The 22500-nt window shown below is 35.1% G+C and overlaps 1 pseudogene; it reads left to right on the top strand.

Annotated features, from left to right (window-relative positions):
* The first annotated feature begins 8189 nt into the window (after positions 1 to 8189).
* LOC135226288 (KRAB-A domain-containing protein 2-like) overlaps positions 8190 to 22500 on the top strand; it is a 27246-nt pseudogene continuing 12935 nt past the window's right edge.

Here is a 22500-nt window from a genome sequence, read left to right as displayed (position 1 = left end):
AAATAAAAATTAATTTGTTATTGCAGCTAAGCGACTGTTGGCTCTTAAGAGTTACTTTTGATCAACAATTACATTTCTGGAATCCTTGTCCACTGATTATAAGATTGGGAATTTGCAGCTTATCTTAGGGATATTTTATCTTCTGGGACGTTTTCTTTGTCAATAAATTGTCCGTTTCAGATACCGAACTGTGACCGGCTATATAGCTGTTTAAGATTGCCATTTTTTGTCCCTAATTTATAAAACCCATCATCGGTTTCCTGCAAAACATCAGCTAAAAACCGACCAACTGTCCGGTCTTCGCTCTGTCTATGGCTCGTTAATCATCACTGTACATCAACTTCTGCTTTTGGATGTTTAAAACAAAATCAGAAATAGTCTATCCTCTTTGCTTGCACCTCTAAACGGCCTTCGCTCCTTTAAGATGTGGTTCTTGATTTTGATTCCTATTACATTTACTGCAAAGTATTTTTTGACCATATCCTTCATCATCGCCCTGAGGTTTTCCACATACATGAAACATCATATTACATCCTGAGCTCTTGTGAGCACCAGTAGTTGGCTGTGAACATAATTGCACTTTAATTCTTCATTTAACTTATGATGCTCTATTTCCGGTTCTCTACCAGTTTAACGATCGTTTTCTGTTTTATCTTGGGAATCAAACACAGCATGAAGATCTTCGTTGCTCACATCTGGAAGAAAATCCTGAGATATTACGATGAGGATAGTCCGACCATTGCAGAACATCCAAACATAGCCTAGTAGGGACTTCTTTGTATACCACTGGGAAATCCCTTGTTCTTCATAAATTGCACAAATCGCGCTCCTTTGCTCCTTTGCTCCTTTGCTCCTTTTATATATTTATATATATATATATATATATATATATATATATATATATATATATATATATATATATATATATATATATATACATATATATATATATATATATATATATATATATATATATATATATATATATATATATATATATATATATATATATATATATATATATACATATAATGCACTTTAATTCTTCATTTAACTTTTGATGTTCTATTTCCGGTTCTCTACCAGTTTAACGATCGTTTTCTGTTTTATCTTGGGAATCAAACACGTCATGAAGATCTTCGTTGCTCACATCTGGAAGAAAATCCTGAGATATGACCGATGAGGATAGTCCGACATTGCAGAACATCCAAACATAGCCTCGTAGGGACTTCTTTGTATACCACTGGGAATCCCTTGTTCTTCATAAATTGTACAAATCGCGCTCCTTTGCTCCTTTGCTCCTTTGCTCCTTTTCTTATATATATATATATATATATATATATATATATATATATATATATATATATATATATATATATATATATATATATATATATATATAACCCTTTCAACGCTTCCTTGACTCTGGCTATGTCTGGGTTTACCGTGAACTATTTTCAATTCGAGCCACATAGATTTCAGGTTTTCATTATGGCATCATAGAATTCACGTCCATTGTCAGATGCTCCTAGTAAAAGAAAAGATATTCATTATGTTATATGCTACTTCTTCTGCTCGCTTTGAAGCGAGTGGATTTAGCATATCAAATTTGGTAAGGCTATCCTGGTACACCAAAAGATATCTGTGGTTTGACTGGAAATCAATGAGGTCAACTTGACATCTACTGTTAAAATTAGAAAAATTAATCGGATTTGCTACTCTTTCCCCTCTTTCACTTTTTTCTTTTTTTTACACGACTCTCATAAATTCAAGAAAACCTTTATTTTAAACTGAATTATGTTATTGTATCGCTTACTTAGTTATCTTATCATTCTGTCTCTAGCTCCGTGACCAAATGAAACTTGAGTGGAGTACATTATGTCAAATAGTTCTTCAGTATGAACATAAAGCTTCACCTCTTCATTTCCATCAGTGAGAGGTTTGATTAATTTTTCAGTTTCTTGAATAGAAAGCACATCACACCACTTCACAAGTCTGTAGAGGGGGGAAGATTCCTTCTTAGCTGTAGATTTGATGCGTTTAACATCTATCAGAGTAAGATATTTTTCTATCGATATCAATGCACCATTTGATTTTCCATCTTCCTTCACCAAAATACTGTAGAATTATTTTTGCATATTAGCATGTGCTGACTTCCTCACCTCCAGGAGCAACGTCGACGTATAATGTGGGCCTGTAATGGAAAGAGAAAATTGCGCTGGTGGCTTACTTTCGTTTATTTATCTAACATTAACAGTCTTCTACCCGTTACTATCAGCATTAGCTAGTTAGGGTTTAAAATACCCTTTTCCTTCGAACTCTAACGACATGATTCAGTTATTGATGTTAGCTAGGTAATGTTGACATTAACGAGTTTTGAACATTAACGGTAACATATATTTATATATAGAATTATAATATATATATATATATATATATTATATATAATATATAATATATATATATATATATATAATATATAATATATATCTATATATATATAAACAAGGCTACTTCGGCCTTGTCTAACTTATGAAATAAGAAGCTTTGTACCAAATGGCACTACCATATAAAGAAAGATGCAACCGACATCCCTACGATTATTTTCAGTCATTAACTTTGGGGCTAGAACAAATTCCAAGGTATCAGAAATGAACCTTTGTTTCCCCAAAAAACTAACACAATAAAATAAATAAATGAATTAAAAAACAAATCATGAGGCGTAATAATTTCTAACAAAAAGGAAAGTCATCTCAAATGAAGGCCATACATTCACATCGTTATAGTTGCTTTCACCAACTCAGAAATATAAACATGTCAGTCAGAATTCCCATTTTAGCGACATTGAATCTACCTGAGGTTTGAAAAAAAAACATCACAATTTTCAGAAATGAAAATAAAAATGAATGAGCGTAATATAAAAAGTGAATAAAAAATCTGTATACATGGAAAAAAAGAAGCTGATTAGAAACTTAATGTTTTTTTTTTTTTTTTTTTTTTTTTTTTTTGACTGCACTACAACTTCTCAGGGCAACTGTAAATTATTCAATGTTCACCAAAGGTCTTATAGCTTTTAGCTTCCAACACTGAAGAGTTTTTTCTTTTTACCTTTAGATCTTGTGCTTCCTCCCTCAGGCTTTCCTCACCGGTAACCACTAAACGTCTGCTGTTTAATGAATCGTTTCTCTCCAGTTATCTCATTATATTTCCCTCTCATCTAGTCTCGAAGTTCGTGCGTACGAACACGTTAACTCCTTCTAGACATTACGGACTTACGCACGCACACATCCAATGTTCCCAAAAGGTATATTTGCATTTTTTAGTGACGTCACGATCAGTGGGGTGGGTCAATTTGCGCACTCTCGCTCACGTCTCCAGGATTTCATATGTTTACATTGTTAGCAAGCACCGAACATTCATCTGAAATATTCACTGCTCCATCGGTTGACATCAGGAAGCTTTTCGGCATGGCTCATTGCTCTGTACATCCAGATTCAGGTATGAAGTTTCACTCCACCATGATATGAAACAAAATTTTAAAATTAGGTTTTAAACGAAATTGAGAATAGTTTTTTAATGATTTTGAAAATAATGAATTTCATTTTACATGAAGTAAAAAAATCCACTTATTGCCTGTTATTTCAAGTATGAAGTTTCACTCTAAAATTATATGAAAGAAATGAATAATAAGAGGTTTTAAACGAAATTGAGAATAACTTTTCAAGTTAAAATACTATTCAAATCATGTTAAATTAACTGAACTTATCAGTCTACATTGTCATGATATAGTAAGATGACAACAAAATAAAGACCTTTTTTTTTGTACCGAAGGTTAAGTCTGGTAAAGAGATCTTTCCAGCAAACTCAACAAAATGCGGGAAGCATCAAGTCAGAAGAAACACATTCCACGAAATTTTCTGAGGCTTGAATAATCTTGAACAGCGGTTCTATTTCCTACTAAATCCAGTCTAACAATGGAAGGGTGAATTTGTTTCGACAATTCACAGGAGGTGAGTCTTTAAAGGGGTAATGAACCAAGTCGACGAATTTGGGATAAGAAGAACAGTGACGAGATCATGTTCTTTCGATAAATACTATTATAAATCCGTCTGGAGTAAGAATTCATATCGACTATCAAAATAAGATATTGTGTAGAGGCAGGCCATTAAAAAAATACTTCTAAAAAGGATTTCCAACAACCCTTTGCAGTAGAGGCTTTTGGAAGGAAATGCTGAAAAATGTCAAGAATTCAATTGAACTAGGGAGATGAAAGAGAACAGAAATGTTCCAAATACTAAACCTTTTACAGCTCCTGCAGTCACTGGTTACAAGGCATTATCCGAAAAAAGGTAAATAAGTAGCACAGTGCACACACACACGCACACACACATACACACACACACACGTGTATATATATATATATATATATATATATATATATATATATATATATATATATATATATATATATATATATATATATATATATATTTCTCTCTTTTTAACTAAAACAGGGCCCATGAGATGCTTGTAATATATATATATATTATATATATATATATATATAATATATATATATATTATATATTATATATATATATCTATATATATATATATATATATATATATATTTTATATATATATATAATATATATGTAATTGTTTACATTAATAAAAATATCGAATGTAGTCCATATATATAAAAGACTAAAACTGAAGAAGTCAACCAGATTGCTTGCAGGAATGTGATCAGACTAGAGACGCTAATGATGACTTATACAATAAAGTATGTAGGCTAAGTTGACATGCCGTCACCTGTATCATTCAATTGTTTATAAACTTTAGTCCAAGTTCCCTGCTTCAGACAAACACCGCGACCTATAATTCAAACGGCCTACGTGATCTGTAGTGTGTCTCATTTTGATTGAATGTTCGTATGTAACTATATCATCTGATTGTATGTTCATATGTTCGAACTACTGTCTGCTCCTTTATGACTTGTAAACCGAGATGGTAGTTGGGAGCAGAAGAGAGTTAGCTATCGTCATTAGAAGACCTGTATCTCTTACCTAAGCTTTATCATGTAGAGAGAATAGAATTAGCCATCATCATTGGCAGAAGCGATCAAGCTATCGTCATTAGAAGACTTGTACAATCCTACTTGATCTTCACCATGTAAATTCAGAGAATATAAGTATTTTTGTACTTCGTGGTTTCTACTAGATCCTCACCTCCTCACTGAATCATCATGAGTTTAACACATCGTCGTCATAACCAAAGAAGATAATACCGACTTCGTAAGTGATCTACAAACCCGAGACACTCCATTGAATATGGAAGTGCAATACCACCGACTTAGCGTAAGATTTATCGCAAGTCTAACATTACCTCTAGGGCGCCTTATTATACAAGGCAACAGCCCTAAAAGTGGTGGCAGCGTCCCAGAAGAACTCTACAACTTCTCCGAAGAAAAACCAGAATAATAAATCATGAAGTCAACGACGACGAAAACAAGAGATTCTTCAAGCAACTTATTATCATCGTTTAGTGAGAGTCTTCAGAAGGTGCATAACTTCAAGAAACAAACCCGACGTGTCTTCTTCCTACGGCAATGCAAGCTTCATCTCTCATTAGAATCATTCAAGAAAAAAAATCGTTATTGAGCGTTTCCAGCACTTCAAGAAACAAACCCGACGTGTCCTTTTCCTATGGCAACGCAAGTTTCGTCTCTCATTGAATCATTCAAGAAAACATCGTTATTGAGCGTTCCCGGCACTTCAAGAAACAAACCGAAACGCGTTCAACAAACCAACGCTGCACATCGATCTACAAGGGCTCAAATCATCCAAACATCGCGCACTGGGGGAAACTCAAGCAAAAACCGGTCATCCGCTAAATGAGAGAAGGAGGATCAAGGCCGTGTATCGTTATCGGAACACCGTGACTTCCCACAAAAGCAAGCTAAGTACAATTTTTTATTTTTTCATTTGGAGTAACTGAGTGTTTCCTTTACAGGTCGAATTTCGTTATTCCTGTGGCTGAAGTTACAAGACATTCTTAATCTTACTTTTTTACAGAAATTATCTACATCATTGAGATATCGCTACTGCGAGTTTTTATCTTTGAGTGTCTGTTTCCAGAAGTTCTACTGAAATATCATAATCATATACTATGTTAATTTTATCATTTTGGGTGATTATTAATCCCTTACGTAACAAATCATATTAAACAGTGAATATGCGTTTACGCAGTGGACGTCTGTATTTATACAGATGCATGGATAGGGTCGTTAGGCACCGTAGTGATTAAAAGAAACACAAAAACAAAAACCAGTGGAACACCCGTACAAATCTAGATAAAATTAGAGGTAACACTATTTCGGGTCATGACAATAAATGCTCCTTTGCAAAAGTCCCCCCCCGATCAGCAGTTTTAGCCTTGAATTTTTAGAGTTATATAAAAATATCAAACCTCAATGACTCAACTTAACTTTAAAAATACGGCTGGATTGCAAGGAATAACATGTCTATAAAAAACTTTCAATAGGCTAAATGCGCTGACCAGGATCCCTCACTGTTTCAAATTTTAGCAAAGAATGAAGTAAACAACAGCAATTACAAACAGTTAATATTGAATGCAGTAGAGATAACTTATTTTTAATAGTAATCGCTCAATTCTTTATAGTTCGTCATTCATACGTTCGTTGTTTTATACGTAACTAGTGTAACTTAGTTGTCATTAATTTCTAAATTATTTAAGTTTTTAGATTTTTAATGTTAAGTATGGAAGTGTTGTATGCTTTTGCTTTATTAGTTTTTTTGTCTCCTCACCGGTGGTTATCTTGTGTTGGTTATATTGGCTAACGACTGTTTTATATTTTCAAGTTGTGTTGGTTACGTGGCGGCGATCCTTCGTATCCGAGGGATGGAGGTTTACGCTTGGAGGTTTTTGCCTCAGTGTGTTTCTGAGCCTCCAACCTTGAAGGGCACGATTATTGCTGTTGGAACTATATTTATTCCTCGCCACATTGCAGAGCTACGTTTTGAAGCTGGATATCCTTACTCTGCAGCAAGGACCTTTTATTCTGCATTTTGTGTACTGCCCTTGGTTCAGTAAAAGCCAAGGGGACCTCTCTGTCCCAAGGTAATAATATTTATACCTATAATTATTTATCGAGGTCACGACCTGTGATCCTCTGCTGACGTCATTAGTGGAGCTTGTGAAAGCCTTCCATCACCATAGTTTCGGATCAGTTTTCCCTGCCACCCAGATTAAGCCTCCAGACGTGGAGTTTATTGTCCTCTAAGAGGAGACCTATAAAGTCGTTTGAGGAACTTGTTAGGGATATTTAGATTGTATTTGTTAGGATATTCTTACTTTTCGCTTGCCTCCTCCTTTCTGGACCCTCTCCCCTTTTAGTATGTATGTGTTGATGACCTTTCTTTAATCGTGTAATTGTTTTTCTTTTGCAGGGAGTTTAAGAGTAGTGTTTCTCATTAATTATTGTATTGTTGAGGTTCAGGTGTTATTTCTATCTGAAGGTTGTGTATTAAAATTAAGTATATTTTTGAAGTATTTTCTTTGTCCCCTTGAATTGACTTTGCACTCTTATTGAAGTTGGATACTATTCCACCTTTTGTGGACTTAGTATGGTATTTTAGTGAATACTATTTGATAAAAGTTTAGTGTTTTGTGTGGTGGTCAAGCCAGCCATCACAAGTGGCGACCGTGACAGGATCTTTCGTTCCTAAGTATTCACCGGTGTATGTGCAAAGTTAATTCTTGGGGTTATTTTTCAGGCAGCATATTTTCACCTCCTCGTGGTTGTCTTGTGTAAGTTTTAGTATTGTGTGAATAATAGTGGTCATTATGGTTGTTAATGTATTAGAACTCCTTAGCGGAGAGGGGTGCAAGAGAGGATTGCAGAGTTGAATAGGGAAGACTTGGAAATTGTAGCGCAGCATTTTGAAATTGGAATATGAAGTGTCCATAAGAAAGGGTGTATTGCTATTGCAAATTTATGAATATGTTAAAACTGTAAAGGCAGGTGGGGAACAAGAAGTGAAACCTGATAAAGGACTGTTGTCTGTAGAAATTTTGGATAGGCAAATTGCTCTGAGGCAGATGGAGTTTGAAATAGAAAAGTTTAAGGCAGAGGAAAGAGAAAAAGAGAGCAGCATGAGATTGCCATGAGAGACACAGGTTCCTCATCTTCCCCTCCCCCTTTCCCAAATAGGTCAGTAACGCCTGCTATTAATTTAGCGCAGGCTCTCAAATTTGTGCCTAAATTTGAGGAAAATAATGTAGCAGAGTTTTTGTATCGTTTGAGAGGATTGCAGCAGGTTGGAGTGGCCCCAAGAGTACTTGGACCACTCTTATACAAAGTAAATTGGTTGGAAGAGCTCAGAGAGTGTACGTAACTTTGGAGGAGGATCTGTCATCAGATTATGAGTAGTGTGAAGGCTATTGTCCTTGAAGGCCTATGAGTTAGTCCTGAAGCCTATAGGCAACGCTTCAGGAACTTAGAAAAAAGTAAGGAACAAACTTTTGTTGAATTTGCAAGGTCGAAGGAACAATATGCCTAGTGATTTGGCTCAAGTCCAAGGAAGTGGTAGATTTTGAAAAAATTGAAGGAAGTTAATGTTGGTGGAGGAGTTTAAGAGGTGTGTCCCGGATAAACTGAAGGTCCACCTCGAAGAGTTAAAACTCGAGACCGTTCAGGAGGTAGCCATCGCTAGTGATGATATTATTTGTCTCATAAGAGTGAGTTAGGGGAGTAACGACAAATGTGAAGTCTAGTTGGGTTAAAGTAGGTAGGAATAATAATTCTAACAATAATAATGCTAGGATGTTTACTAGAAATAATTATAGAGGAAATAATCAGGGTAATGCTAATACTAATATTAATTTTTCTCCTAACAGAGGTAAAATAGACCTAATATATACAATCCAGAGAAATTGAAGACATTGACGTGCTTCTTTTGCAATAAGAAGGGGCACGTAAAGAGCTTGTGTTATGCGTTTAGAAAATCGCAAAATGCTAATGGTAGGCCAGTGATGGGTGTGGAAAAGAGAGAGAGAGAACCTATCCCAACAAGGTCCGCTGACCAATGACTACATGGCTGTTTTGAAAAGTATTTGTCCTTCGGTAGTGTCTCATCCCCAAATTCGTCCGAGAAAAGACGAGTACGTATTTTGCGTGATACTGGAAGCAGTCAGTCTTTGAATCCTTAGGGAGGCATTGCCGTGTAATTTTGTTCTGAAAGTGAGGAATTCGTGTTATTGTCTGGTTTTCCTGATACGGTAAAGTCTTATGCTATTGAAAATTTTAATTTAATTTGCCCTTCCTTTGCAGGGAATTTGAAATTGGCCATTGTTGATAAATTTCCTGTTAAAGATGTTGATGTTGTGATAGGGAATGATGTTGCTCTTAAGAATAATACCTATCCCATATTGATAAATCCTGATTGTGAGGTAGCAGCAGTTACTCGTTCTAGTGCTAGAATTGTTGACGCTGCAGAGTCAACAATTGATCTAAGATTTAAGTAGTTTAGAACGTAGTGATAGCGCAGTTGTAGATCTTGGAATTTTGAAGGGCAAACTGAATTGGAAAAATCCAGAAAAAGGATTTTTGGGATCTCCCTATTGAGTCAGGTGATGTTTCTGATATAACTGGTCCCAAATTTAAGATAATTAATAATATTTATATAGGTTGAGTAGGCCTATGGAGGCTGTCATATGATTATGAAATTGAAACAGATATTGGTTCCATTTGTTTACAGGAATGAGTTGATATCATTGGCGCATGAAAGTGGTTTGGCCGGACATTTTGGCATTCATAAGACTTCCGGCAAGTGCTAATGAATTATTATTGGCCGAAGTTGAAGGCGGACGTAAAGAAATTTGTCAATAGCTGTGATGTCTGTCAGAAGGTCGGTAAACCCAAACCAGCTTATTCCAAGCGCCTCTATGTCCTATTCCAGTGGTTTCCGAACCTTTCAAGGAGGTCATTATTGATGTTGTTGGACCATTACCAAGGACTCGTAGTGGAAATGAATATATTTTGACTATCATGGATAGAATGTCGATATCCCGAGGCAATACCACTACGTACTATAAAAAGTGTTAAAATTGTTGATGTACTAATTGACTTTTTCACCAGGTTTGGGATGCCTAAAATAATTCAGTCTGATTGTGGTTCTAATTTTGTTAGCAGGTATTTCAGAGATAAAATGGCAGAGTTAAATATAAACATGTGACCTCTTCTCCATATCATCCAGAAAGTCAGGGAGCTCTGGAGAGATTTTCATCAAACCCTGAAATCTATGGTAAAGAAGTATTGTTTGATCAATGGTTTCTGAATGGGATAAGGAATTACCTTATTTGTTGTTCCTTTTCTTTTTCGTTCTGTCCCGCCCAAGTCAGTCTTTAGGTTTTTCGCCTTTCAGCCTTGTGGTTTTCCATTGTGTCGAGGTCCTCTCGATGTTGTTCGAGAGTCCTGGGAGGGAGACGTCCCTGAGATCAATTTATTAGATTATGTGTCTAATTTAGGCGATAAGTTAACCAAGGCTTGGAAATTTGCAGGTGAAAATTTATTGTGTAGCCAAAAAAGAATGAAGTACTTTTTTGACAGAAGGTCTAAAGTCCGTGACTTTGCGGTAGGCGACAAAGTTTTGGTTTTGTTACCCATTCCAGGAAATCCATTGAAAGCTTCTTTTTCAGGTCCTTGGAAGATTTTGAAAAAATTAGTGAAGTTAATTATTTAGTAGAGACTCCCGAGAGAAGGAAACCTTTTCAGCTTTGTCACGTAAATATGTTGAGGCTTATATGGAACGGAGAAAGTCATTCCCGTGGCAACCATAGGGAATGCTGTAGTTTCCGAGAACGATAACCATTTTTCTTTTTCAGAGGGGGTGAAAGTATTGATGATAATTGTTTTAATGGAAGTGAATGGCGTTCGGATAATAAGAATTCGTTGACAAATTTTTCTGGAATGGTTTCTCATTTAAGTAATGAAGAACAAAGGTCTTTAAAGAAATTGGTATTTAATTATAAGGAATTATTTTCGGATGTACGGGAAGGACTTCTGTCCTTGAGCATGACGTGGACGTAGGTAGCGCCACTCCTGTGAAACGATCTCCTTACAGGTTGAATCCCTTCAAAAATGAGGTTGTAGCGAAGGAAGTTGATTATATGCTAAAACATGACCTAATTGAACCTAGTCAAAGTCCTTGGTCATCACCTGTTGTATTGGTAAAGAAAACCCGCGACGGGGATTTCAGTTATGTTTTGATTACCGTAAATTGAATGAATTGTCTAAGTCTGATTGTTATCCATTACCTCGAATTGAGGATTGTATTGATCGTATGGGTAAGGCCAAATACATTAGTAAATTCGATTTGCTGAAAGGTTATTGGCAGGTTCCTCTTTCGAAGCGGGCAAGGGCCTTGTCTGCTTTCGTAACACCTCAGGGACTGTTTCAATGTAAAGTGATGCCGTTTGGTATAAGAACGCGGCTGCCACCTTTCAGAGGTTAATGAATAACTTTAGTCTATGGTTTAGAAGGGTGTGTTGTTTATATTGATGATATTGTTATTTATAGTGATGATTGGGAAAAACACATTTAAAACGTATTAGGGCACTGTTTGAGGTTTTTTGAAGAAAGCAGGTTTAGTAATTAATTTAAAGAAAAGTGAATTCGCAAAGGCGAGGGTTGTATATTTGGGTCATGAAGTTGGTAATGGTAAAGTTGCACCTAAGCAAGCAAATATCGAATGTATTGAAAAAATGTTAGTCCCTAAGTGCAGGAGGGATGGCAGAAAATTCCTTGGGTTAGGTGGCTACTACCGAAGGTTTGTTAGAAATTTTTCTGACATCGCCGATCCTTTGACTAATCTCTTAAGAAAGAAGGTAGCTTTTGTCTGGACTGATGAAACACAAAGGGCATTTGATAATTTGAAAAGAGTACTAATTAATTTCCCTGTCTTGAGGGCTCCTGATTTTGACCTTCCTTTTTCTCTTGCCACGGATGCAAGTGACGTTGGTGTAGGAGCGGTGTTGTTGCAGAATGACGAACAGGGAGTTTCTCATCCTGTCGCATTCTTTTCAAAAAAGTTGTCCTCCGCCCAACGTAGGTATTCCACTGTGGAGAAAGAGACTCTTGCTTTAGTATTTGCTATTAACCATTTTCAGGTTTATCTCTCCTCCACAGATACACCTATTAAAGTCTTGACGGATCATAATCCCATGACCTTCATCAGCAGATACAAGAATAAAAATCAACGATTGATGAGGTGGAGTCTCATGCTGCAAGAATGGAATTTAGAATTTTCCCACATGCAGGAAAAGATAATATTGTTGCCGATTTTCTCTCTCGCAGCGTTGAATAGTGGTTATTGGCAGAGGGCTATGCAGTTATTAAAGGTAGTATCTGTATCGTTCTAATTATGGTGTGTGTGCTGTTGAAGTGGGCACGTAGTGAGTAGAAACAAATGTATATTTAAGATTTATTAATCATGGTTTCTTTACAGAGGACGATAATGTTTTGGTTAGGTAATATACGGGATATTTAAGGTTAAAAAGTGAGGGTGATCACTGGTATTTGCTAATGGTTGATTAAATAGGTGGTCTAAGGTTTTGAGGTGTCAGGTACGATAAGGTTTATAATAAGCTAAGAAAAGAGATAGGCACTAATCCGGTTATTCTGTATTTTCAGGCTAATAATTACGCTTCATCGATTTTGTGTGTTTGTTGCGCAGGGGAGTCTTGTGGTGGTCTTCTCTGTGTCGTTCGGTGTGTGTGTATGTATTGGACACTATGGTGATAAGTGTGATATAACACTGAATAGACAGTGGTTTTTTGAGCCCAACATTTATTGATAGTGAGTGAAGTGTATCCCTGAAATTGAACAGTGTATTGAGTGTGGAAAAGGTTATTGCCTTTGGACTATATAAACAGAATCCGGTTGTTAGAGCCATGACTCGCTCTTAAGTTTAGTAATGGTGTGAGTGATGTGAAACTCTTAGGTTGGGTATTTATTTATCGAATGGTGATGTTGAGAGTTTTCTGGTTTTGGAAACAACTTTTCCTGTGAATAGTATTAGCTTATGAGGTTGTTGGTATTTGTTATATGCTGCTATCCTTATATACTGCTATCCTTGTGAGCTGCTATCCTTGGTACTTGCCACCCACTTTCCGTTTGTTTAGGTCATGTTTTTGATGAGAATATTTTGCTCTTTGCAGTTTGTTTAATGACTATTTTTGAATGTTATTTTATTATTTCAGTATGTTATAACATATATATTGTAGTTAGATGTTAACTACTTATAAAAAAAAAAAATTTTTGAAAAAAAAAATTTTAAAAAAAAATTTTGGTCGGGTGAGGAGTGAACTTAGTTGTCATTAATTTCTAAATTATTTAAGTTTTTAGATTTTTAATGTTAAGTATGGAAGTGTTGTATGCTTTCTTTATTAGTTTTTTGTCTCCTCACCGGTGGTTATCTTGGTGTTTATTATTGTCTAACGACTGTTTTATATTTTCAAGTTGTGTTGGTTACGTGGCGGCGATCCTTCGTTATCCGAGGGATGGAGGTTTACGCTTGGAGGTTTTTGCCTCAGTGTGTTTCTGAGCCTCCAACCTTGAAGGGCACGATTATTGCTGTTGGAACTATATTTATTCCTCGCCACATTGCAGAGCTACGTTTTGAAGCTGGATATCCTTACTCTGCAGCAAGGACCTTTTATTCTGCATTTGTGTACTGCCCTTGGTTCAGTAAAAGCCAAGGGGACCTCTCTGTCCCCAAGGTAATAATATTTATACCTATAATTATTTATCGAGGTCACGACCTGTGATCCTCTGCTGACGTCATTAGTGGAGCTTGTGAAAGCCTTCCATCACCATAGTTTCGGATCAGTTTTCCCTGCCACCCAGATTAAGCCTCCAGACGTGGAGTTTATTGTCCTCTAAGAGGAGACCTATAAAGTCGTTTGAGGAACTTGTTAGGATATTTAGATTGTATTTGTTAGGATATTCTTACTTTTCGCTTGCCTCCTCCTTTCTGGACCCTCTCCCCTTTTAGTATGTATGTGTTGATGACCTTTCTTTAATCGTGTAATTGTTTTCTTTTGCAGGGAGTTTAAGAGTGAGTGTTTCTCATTAATTATTGTATTGTTGAGGTTCAGGTGTTATTTCTATCTGAAGGTGTGTATTCAAAATTAAGTATATTTTTGAAGTATTTTCTTTGTCCCCTTGAATTGACTTTGCACTCTTATTGAAGTGGATACTATTCCACCTTTTGTGGACTTAGTATGGTATTTTAGTGAATACTATTTGATAAAAGTTTAGTGTTTTGTGTGGTGGTCAAGCCAGCCATCACACTAGCAACATAATGCTAAAAAACATACAATACGTTGCCGATGGTAATAAAGAGAAGGATCCTAATTATTACAAAAAGAAAGGTACAGTAGCCCTAATTATCAGAATCAAACAAGCAAACTCGGTTACTGTGTCACCTAGTCAGCGGTCAGGGTCAGTTAAATCTGCCGAGTGTAGCAAGCCAAAGCACATTCCATTTAAGCGACTTCAGCGGAAAGGGAGAGCGATGTTGGAAAAATTAAAAAGGAATTTCCCAATGCATCACACAACAGTATCAAGTAATCAGAGCAGGTTCTAGTAATTTTAATACATTAAGTTATTATAAATACTGGTGGATTAAGCCCAACTGTACGCGCCATAAAAAATTAGAATATCTTGTTTTATTCCTTTAGTATATTTACGGACTCACCGTCTGTTGTTCGAACTTCCCTAATGAGAAGTCCGGATAAATGAGCGCTTACAGATACCTCTATAGTGATAAAAAAACATTGATCTGTATCTAGTGTAATTGTAAGATCCATCTAGGGGTATACAAAATATTATCTTACATCCTGCAAAATAAGGCGTGTTTTATCAAAGGAAAATCCTATAAACCTTCAAACATATTAAAATCCGTTTGAACAAATGGAGACAGTTAAGCAAATAATAATTATATAGAGGAACAAATCATTGTCTCATAAATCGTGATATTGTTCAAATTGACCCACAGATTCTCCCACAACCGCAGTCGCAGTTTGCACGCAAAATCTCGAGAAGCATGCACCCTCGAATGTCTTAGTGCGTGTAAAAAGACTTTGCTGGGAAATGAAATTTTAATCCTTCCCGACACTCTGAAATATAACGATTTCCGTGAACAAAGCCCTAGACATGGTTGACTCGCAGCAACAAGTTAATATAGTAATCCATAAAAACCTATACATATAAATATCGCATTTTTTTTTATGTTGCTAATTTTTAATCCCGCCCAACAGTCGTAGATGAATCTCTCTGATAATCTATCTAAAGTATATCGTAAAGTCATTCAAGCAGAGTTGATTCAGCATAAAAAATTTTTTTTATCTTTTATCTGAATACCAGAAGTTTCTCCACTAGCGAGTGATCTCTGGGGAAAAAACGGATGTAATTTAATACAAAATACGGTCTAAGGACGAACATAAAGCTATATACGTACCTTCGTATAGACTCTCAATGAAATTTCAAAATAGAGATAAATGACGAAGTTGAAAAATGTTAGTAATAGGAGTCATTAGAAAATCAAATAAGCCCATATAATTTTTCCCTCAAACGTCATGCCATAAAAGATCGGACTTGGCGTATCTGCGTAGATATCTGTCGCTTAAACAAAGGAAACGACTCCTGATAGTTTTCCAGTGTCATGTACCGACGACATCTTATCTCTGTTAGGTTAGAATAAATTTTTCACCGCTTGGACTTACTTTAGGCTTTTACCAGATACCATTACTAAGTGATTGTACCTCATACACCGTTTTCAGCACACTCAGGGGACATTATCAATTTTTACGTATGCCTCCGGCTTACGTTGCGCCCCAATTACAATATAGTGTTTGGAGACTTTTAGGGGATACCCTACATGCCTATTGGTTGGTCTTGTAATCTTTTCTAATACCTTAGAAGTACATTCACATAAACTAGAGCTAGTGCAACAGAGACAAAGACAAATAATCTCAGAGTAAAATATTTAAATGTGAGTTTTTAAAACCGAACATGTTTATCTAGGTTTTATGTGTCTAGTCAAGGTCTTAAAGTAGTCCATGGTAAGGTGTCGGCTATTCATAACTTCCTGTACCTATTAACGTAAAAGGGGGATAAGCACTTTTGCGCTGTAGTGGGTATTAGAATCGTATGTAAATATGTAACTCTTCAATCATGACAGCTCCTTTAACAGATCTTATGAAGAAGAGCGTAGATTTATTATGGTCTAAAAAGCATCAACAGGCGTTCGATTAAAAGCGGAATAATGCAGCTCACCTAACTTAAAAAATCCCTGATTTAAATAAGGAATTTTTTTTTATTGCAATAGACGTCTCAGACCAAGGGGTAAGAGGGGTATTACTTCAGTAATATGATAAACAGTTCTTCCCTATAGCTTTTTATTCACATAAACTAAAGCCCTCTGAAAGTAAATATGCAGTAATAGGCAAGGAAGGGCTATGTATCGTTAACTCACTAGTACATTTTAAGTTCATAATCTACGGCTATCCTGTTAAAATCCTTACTGACCATGTCACTTACCGAGTTTTTTCAAAGGCTTTAATCACAGTCCAAAAGGAACTCGGTGACAAATGATCATTCAGGTCTTTGGAGCCAAGATAAGATATCTACCTGGGGAAAGCAATTATCATAGCTGACGCATTATCCCGCAATCCCGCACCATACTGCAAAGAACCATTAATTAGACTAAAAGATATAGAAACATCCGTGCCTATTGTTAAAACCGTATCTAAACAAGAAAATCCTTAACCCAAGAGATCGCGAGCATTGAATATCTGGGTTGGAGCGCAGAACTGTTACAAACTGAACAAAGCAAGAGTCAACAGCGATAAACAAAACAATAAACACTTCGAACGAAAACAGGGTCAGCAGCAATAAACAAAACAATAAACACTTCGAACGGAAACAGGGTCAGCGGCTAAGCAAAAAACAATAAACACTTCGAGCAGAAACCCTAAAGCAAAAGTATATTTAAAGTATGTGTATCAGAATAATGTAATTAAATGTAATATTATATGTAGGTCAGTGATGAGGGAAACCCGAAGAACACAGCAGATGACTAACGGCCAGGTAGTAATAATAATCTCTTTCATACCAATTGTCATAAACTAGTTGCATTCCGTCATCCAGGGTTCCCTATTATGTCACAGAAAGCCAAATCACTGTTTTACTGGCCTACGATGCTTACAGATATAAAGCACATAACTAATTGTAACACGTGTCATGAAAACAAGGGATACACTAAGACACCTGTCAGTTTAGGGGCCTATCCTGTGCCAAATCAATCCTTAAAAGAATATAAGTAGAATTATTAACAGAATTACGAGTCTAACAGAGGGAATAAACACTTCTTAGTGTTAATAGTTCCTTGACACGTTATATAGAATTAATAGCACTAAAAAACAAACACCGCAATTGAGTGCGTTAGGAATATTTATGAGTGCTAAATCAGTAAACATGGAATTCAACACATGATAATCTGACTCGGGTGGTGTAAATCAATAATCTCCTTAACTCGTGTGAATTCCTATCCATTAAGAAAAACCAATAATATATTTTATCACCCAGGGTCAATCGGTTTGGTAGAATAATAGATAAATAAGAAAGTGTCAATGTCTTACGAGTTTACAACTCGTGATATTGGATCCGAACTGGATTATAGCGGTTCTCACGGTTTTAAATACCTTTATCATTCATATCTCGTATCTGTAGAAATGATACCGCAAGTAGCCTTATACGGCTTTTCCACATATTTCAAGCCAACATTAATTTATCAAATATATATAAAAAAAAATATATAAATAAATAAATATAAAAAAATAAATAAATATGGATACAAGTGGAGTCAATATAATACACTCCGTAAGAAGTTGGAAGGGTTACAAATTATAACAGAAAAAGGAATCACGATAAAATCAATAAGCAAAAACGTAACCATAGGTTAATCAAATATCCAAATATATATGGTAAAGATTTGAACTCTAACTTAACGCTTTAGTAATGACAATAAGCAAAAAGTTCAAGCACATATCAAAACCTACTGACATATTGTCTGTCCCGGTGATTTATATTCGTAGTAAAAAAAAAAAATAAATAAATAAAATAAATAAAATAAAATAAAATAAAATAAAAGAGATTTTAAAGTCAGGAAGTCTAGAAGTGAAAATGTATATCTATGCGAATAATCTTATACAGGGCAAATAGTATATATAAAATTTGTATGGAAACCTTTTTCATTAGTTTGAATAAGGAATATTTAATTTAACATAATTACAATCATGCAGATTTCCACATGAAACTAATATATTTGTTCAATTTTGGTACTGTTTTTTTTCCAGACATTCTTTCCGTGTGGGTCGACTATTAAAAAACAAAAGCAAAAAAATTTATACTAAGTCGTTTTCTTTTACAGCAAGTAACGTAACTCTTAAGCTGGTGACGACGTCATCAGTCTAGAAGATGCCTGTCGCGTTTGCCGACTAATCATTGTTCTTTATAACCTCAATAAACCGCTTGTGAAGCAGGTTGACTGGAGAATGAATGCTTAGCTCATGAACTTCACATGTGGTTCATAGGTCATGATGAGATACATAGCCATAATCTATTCTTATCCTCATTGCAATGCAACTTTAGTTAAGGAGTTGCAATCATTTTAAAATTAATAAACAAAATAAGCAAATAGAATTTCTATAACATCAAAATGAATTAATTTTTTTTCTGAACCTCATAGACAATTAGAAGTATCAAGTCATGGATATGAAAAATTTACTTGCAACATTAGTCTATCACAATTCAAGTAAATCACATTCATGGGAAAATGTCACATTTTCTTGAAAAAAACCCAAAGTTTATATAGAAATTAGTTACATAGTGGGTTCTTTCGTTGCATCTCTAGCCTATTAATAAAGTTTTTAAAAATAACCTCAGAGGATGTGCGCGAGAAATTTGAATATGAAACTTTTGTTAGGGGCACATAGGATCAGATAGTATCACGCTTAATTTCAGTTAGCATAGAGAAATACAGAATCATGATTAATATTCTCTTTGACTCTTATGTTGCCTGGCAATCTTACAAATAGCTCCGTTTTCCACTTCTTTGTCTAGTAATTTACTACCAGTAATATCGAATTTTCTTTGGGATTCGTATTGATATCTGTTATTTTTTATAAATTATGGATATTTTTACAAGTCCTCATAGACCTGGAAAGGGTCACTCATTATTAATGCCATGGATAAAAAAGTTTGTACAGCTCTCTTTTGAATTCCATAAAATATCAGTGAATTCATGTGGGTTAAGTCTGGTCTTAATGGCTCTCCTCCCCTCCCCTGTATTTGGATGTCGTCTGAATTTACTTTGCCCTTGTGACAAGTATAATTTCACTTGCAGGCTGATTAATGGAACCTGGTTACAGTATCCTGCAGTACGAGAGTTTCACATCGCAACTTCAAAAAATCGTTCGTCGCAGCGGACGACTACAGTCAAGTAACAACCGCCTACAATGTGAAAGGAATTTCTTGGACTTCTTCGACCGACACCCGTATCCCGTCATTAATCTTGTTTTAATGCGGAACGCTCCGGCGGCTGTCGGAAATCGACTACAAAAGGGACATACTTCCGACAATTATGACCCGAAGGATATTCAACTCTACTTTGCTGGCGAAGGACTCGTGCTGGGGTGATTTTATTCATCGCGAACGTAGTCGTGTGGCTTAGGATGCAGAGAACAAGTATGAGGTACTGTGTAATGGACGAAAAGTTGCTCGAACGCTAGTTAAATGTGTAGTAGTATAACCTCGGTCATGTATCCTATATATATAAAAGTATCATGTATCTTATATAAATAATCATAAATAACAGAATCAAAATATATCTTTGCGTGTACGCAATAGGAATCTATTTAAAGTCCACATATATTAATCATAATTATATGAATCCATATACATATGTATAAAAACACTCAGGTAGCCTATAATCAATCTGTTACCTTTTATCTTACCAATAACTGCAGTTATATATGACTTAGTATATGGTTATTAATGAATGAATCAGATATGTAACAGTTAGCATAAAAATCAACGAATCAATCAAGATAAACATTAATAATTTTATCAATTCATATATGAATTTTTTATCAGTTAAAATATAATTTTTATCATGTTTCTATGCAATTATCAGAGTACATTAGTATTTTCTGTAGCATATGTATCTTAACCCTCTTACGCCGATTGGACGTATTAAACGTCGAGTCAAAATGTCTCCCGTATGCCGATTGGACGTATCATACGTCGGCTCAAAAAAGTTTTTTTAAAAATTCGCGGAAAAATACTTATAGGCCTACCAGCCGAAAACTTTTGTATCACGCGCCTTGGGGGATGCTGGGAGTTCACGGATCAAGGCGTTGTTTTGTTTACAATCGCTACGCAGGCGCGCAAGCGCGAATTTCTTTCTTATCGCACTAAAAAGTATCAGTGACACATCTCGGAAATTATTTTGTCACTTTGACATAATTATTGCACCATTTTAAATTATCCTTTACATGAAGTATTATATATGAAAATGTGCGCAATTTCATGCACAATACAACTAAAAAAATACTCATGATTGAGCTTTTATAAATTTTGAAATATTTTCATATAAATAACGATAAGTGCAAAAATTACAACCTTCGGTCAATTTTGACTCTAACAGAAATGGTCGAGAAACGCAATTGTAAGCTAAAATTTTTCTTATATTATAGTAATATTCAATCATTTGCCTTCATTTTGCAACAAATTGGACGTCTCTAGCACAATATTTCGATTTATGGTGAATTTATGAAAAAACTTTTTCCTTACGTTCGTGCGATAACTCTTCCGATAAATTTTTTCGTGCGATTGTCCTAATGTTTGCACCCTTTTAAATTTGCCGTTACATAAAGTTTTATATATGGAAATGTGCGCAATTTCATGCACAATACAAAAAAAACAACCCATGGTTGTAGCTTTTATCAGTTTTGAAATATTTTCATAATAAATAACGTAAGTTGCAAAAATTTCAACTTCGGTCAGCTTTGACTCTACCGAAATGGTCGAAAAACGCAATTGTAAGCTAAAACTCTTATATTCTAGTAATATTCAATCATTTACCTTCATTTTGCAACGACTTGGAAGTCTCTAGCACAATATTTCGATTTATGTGAATTTATGAAAAAAAAAAATTACGTTCGCGCGGTAACTCTTCCGAAAAAATCAGAATTTTTTTGTGCGATTGTCGAAATGTTTGCACCATTTAAAATTAGCTTTTACATAAAGTTTTATATATGAAAATGTGCGCAATTTCATGTAGAATACAACTAAAAATGATGAAGGTTGTAGCTTTTCTCTTTTTTTTGAAATATTTGCATATAAATCACGATAAATAGAAAAAAAAACCACGTTCGGTCAAATTTGACTCTACCGAAATAGTTGAAAAACGCAATTGTAAGCTAAAACTCTTACGGCCTAGTATATTCCGTCATTTTTCTTCATTTTGAAACAAATTTGAAGTCTCTAAAACAATATTGTGATTTATGGTGAATTTTGAAAAATATATTTACCTTCACTCCGCGCGCCGATTCGCGGCCGCAAGTCTCCGAAATACGTACATGGCATATCCTAATATTTGCTCCTTTTCATATTAGCCTTTTTATAGAGTTTCATATATCAAAATGTGCGCAAATTCATGAAGAATACAATAAAAATAATTGAAGGTTGTAGCTTTTTCCTTCTTCGAAATATGTGCTATGAAAAAATATTATATAATTAAAATTTCGACATTCGGGTCAATTTAAACTCGTCCGAAATGGGTCGAAATCTGCAATTCTAAATCTAAAACTCTTTACAGTATCGTAATATTCAATCATTTGTCTTAATTTTTGAAACAAATTGGAAGTCTCTAGAACCTTATTTAGAATTACGGTGAATTTTTGAAAAAAATATTTTTTTTTGCGTCCGTGCGTTACGAATTCGTACATCATTTTGTGATAATATTTTTCCGGTGTTGCTTTTTATTGTTTTACAATGTATTATATATCAAAATGATCGCAATTTAGTGTACAATACAACGCAAAAAATGTAACTGGTTAGCTTTGACCGTTTTCTGCACAGCGTGATTTGAATACAATTATGTATGAATTTTTTTTTTTCGCTACCATATATCGCATTATTTACATATGATAATGATATTATTTTTCATTTCTGATGGTTGCATTCTAAACTTCAGGCAATGACAAAAAAAGGAGCCAAAAATTAACTCTTAATCTTCAAAAGTACGCGCGCTGTAATTTTTTGAAAAAATTATTTTTTCCACTTCCGCGCTCACTCCAAACCAGGCCCGGCATACGGGAGACGTTTTGATTTTTAGGGCTCCGGCGTAA

The sequence above is a fragment of the Macrobrachium nipponense genome, chromosome 14 (genome assembly GCF_015104395.2).
Source record: "Macrobrachium nipponense isolate FS-2020 chromosome 14, ASM1510439v2, whole genome shotgun sequence".
NCBI classification, from domain to species: Eukaryota; Metazoa; Arthropoda; class Malacostraca; order Decapoda; family Palaemonidae; genus Macrobrachium; species Macrobrachium nipponense.
Note: the sequence above shows the minus strand (reverse complement) of the source record. Positions and strands in the feature narration are given on the sequence as shown.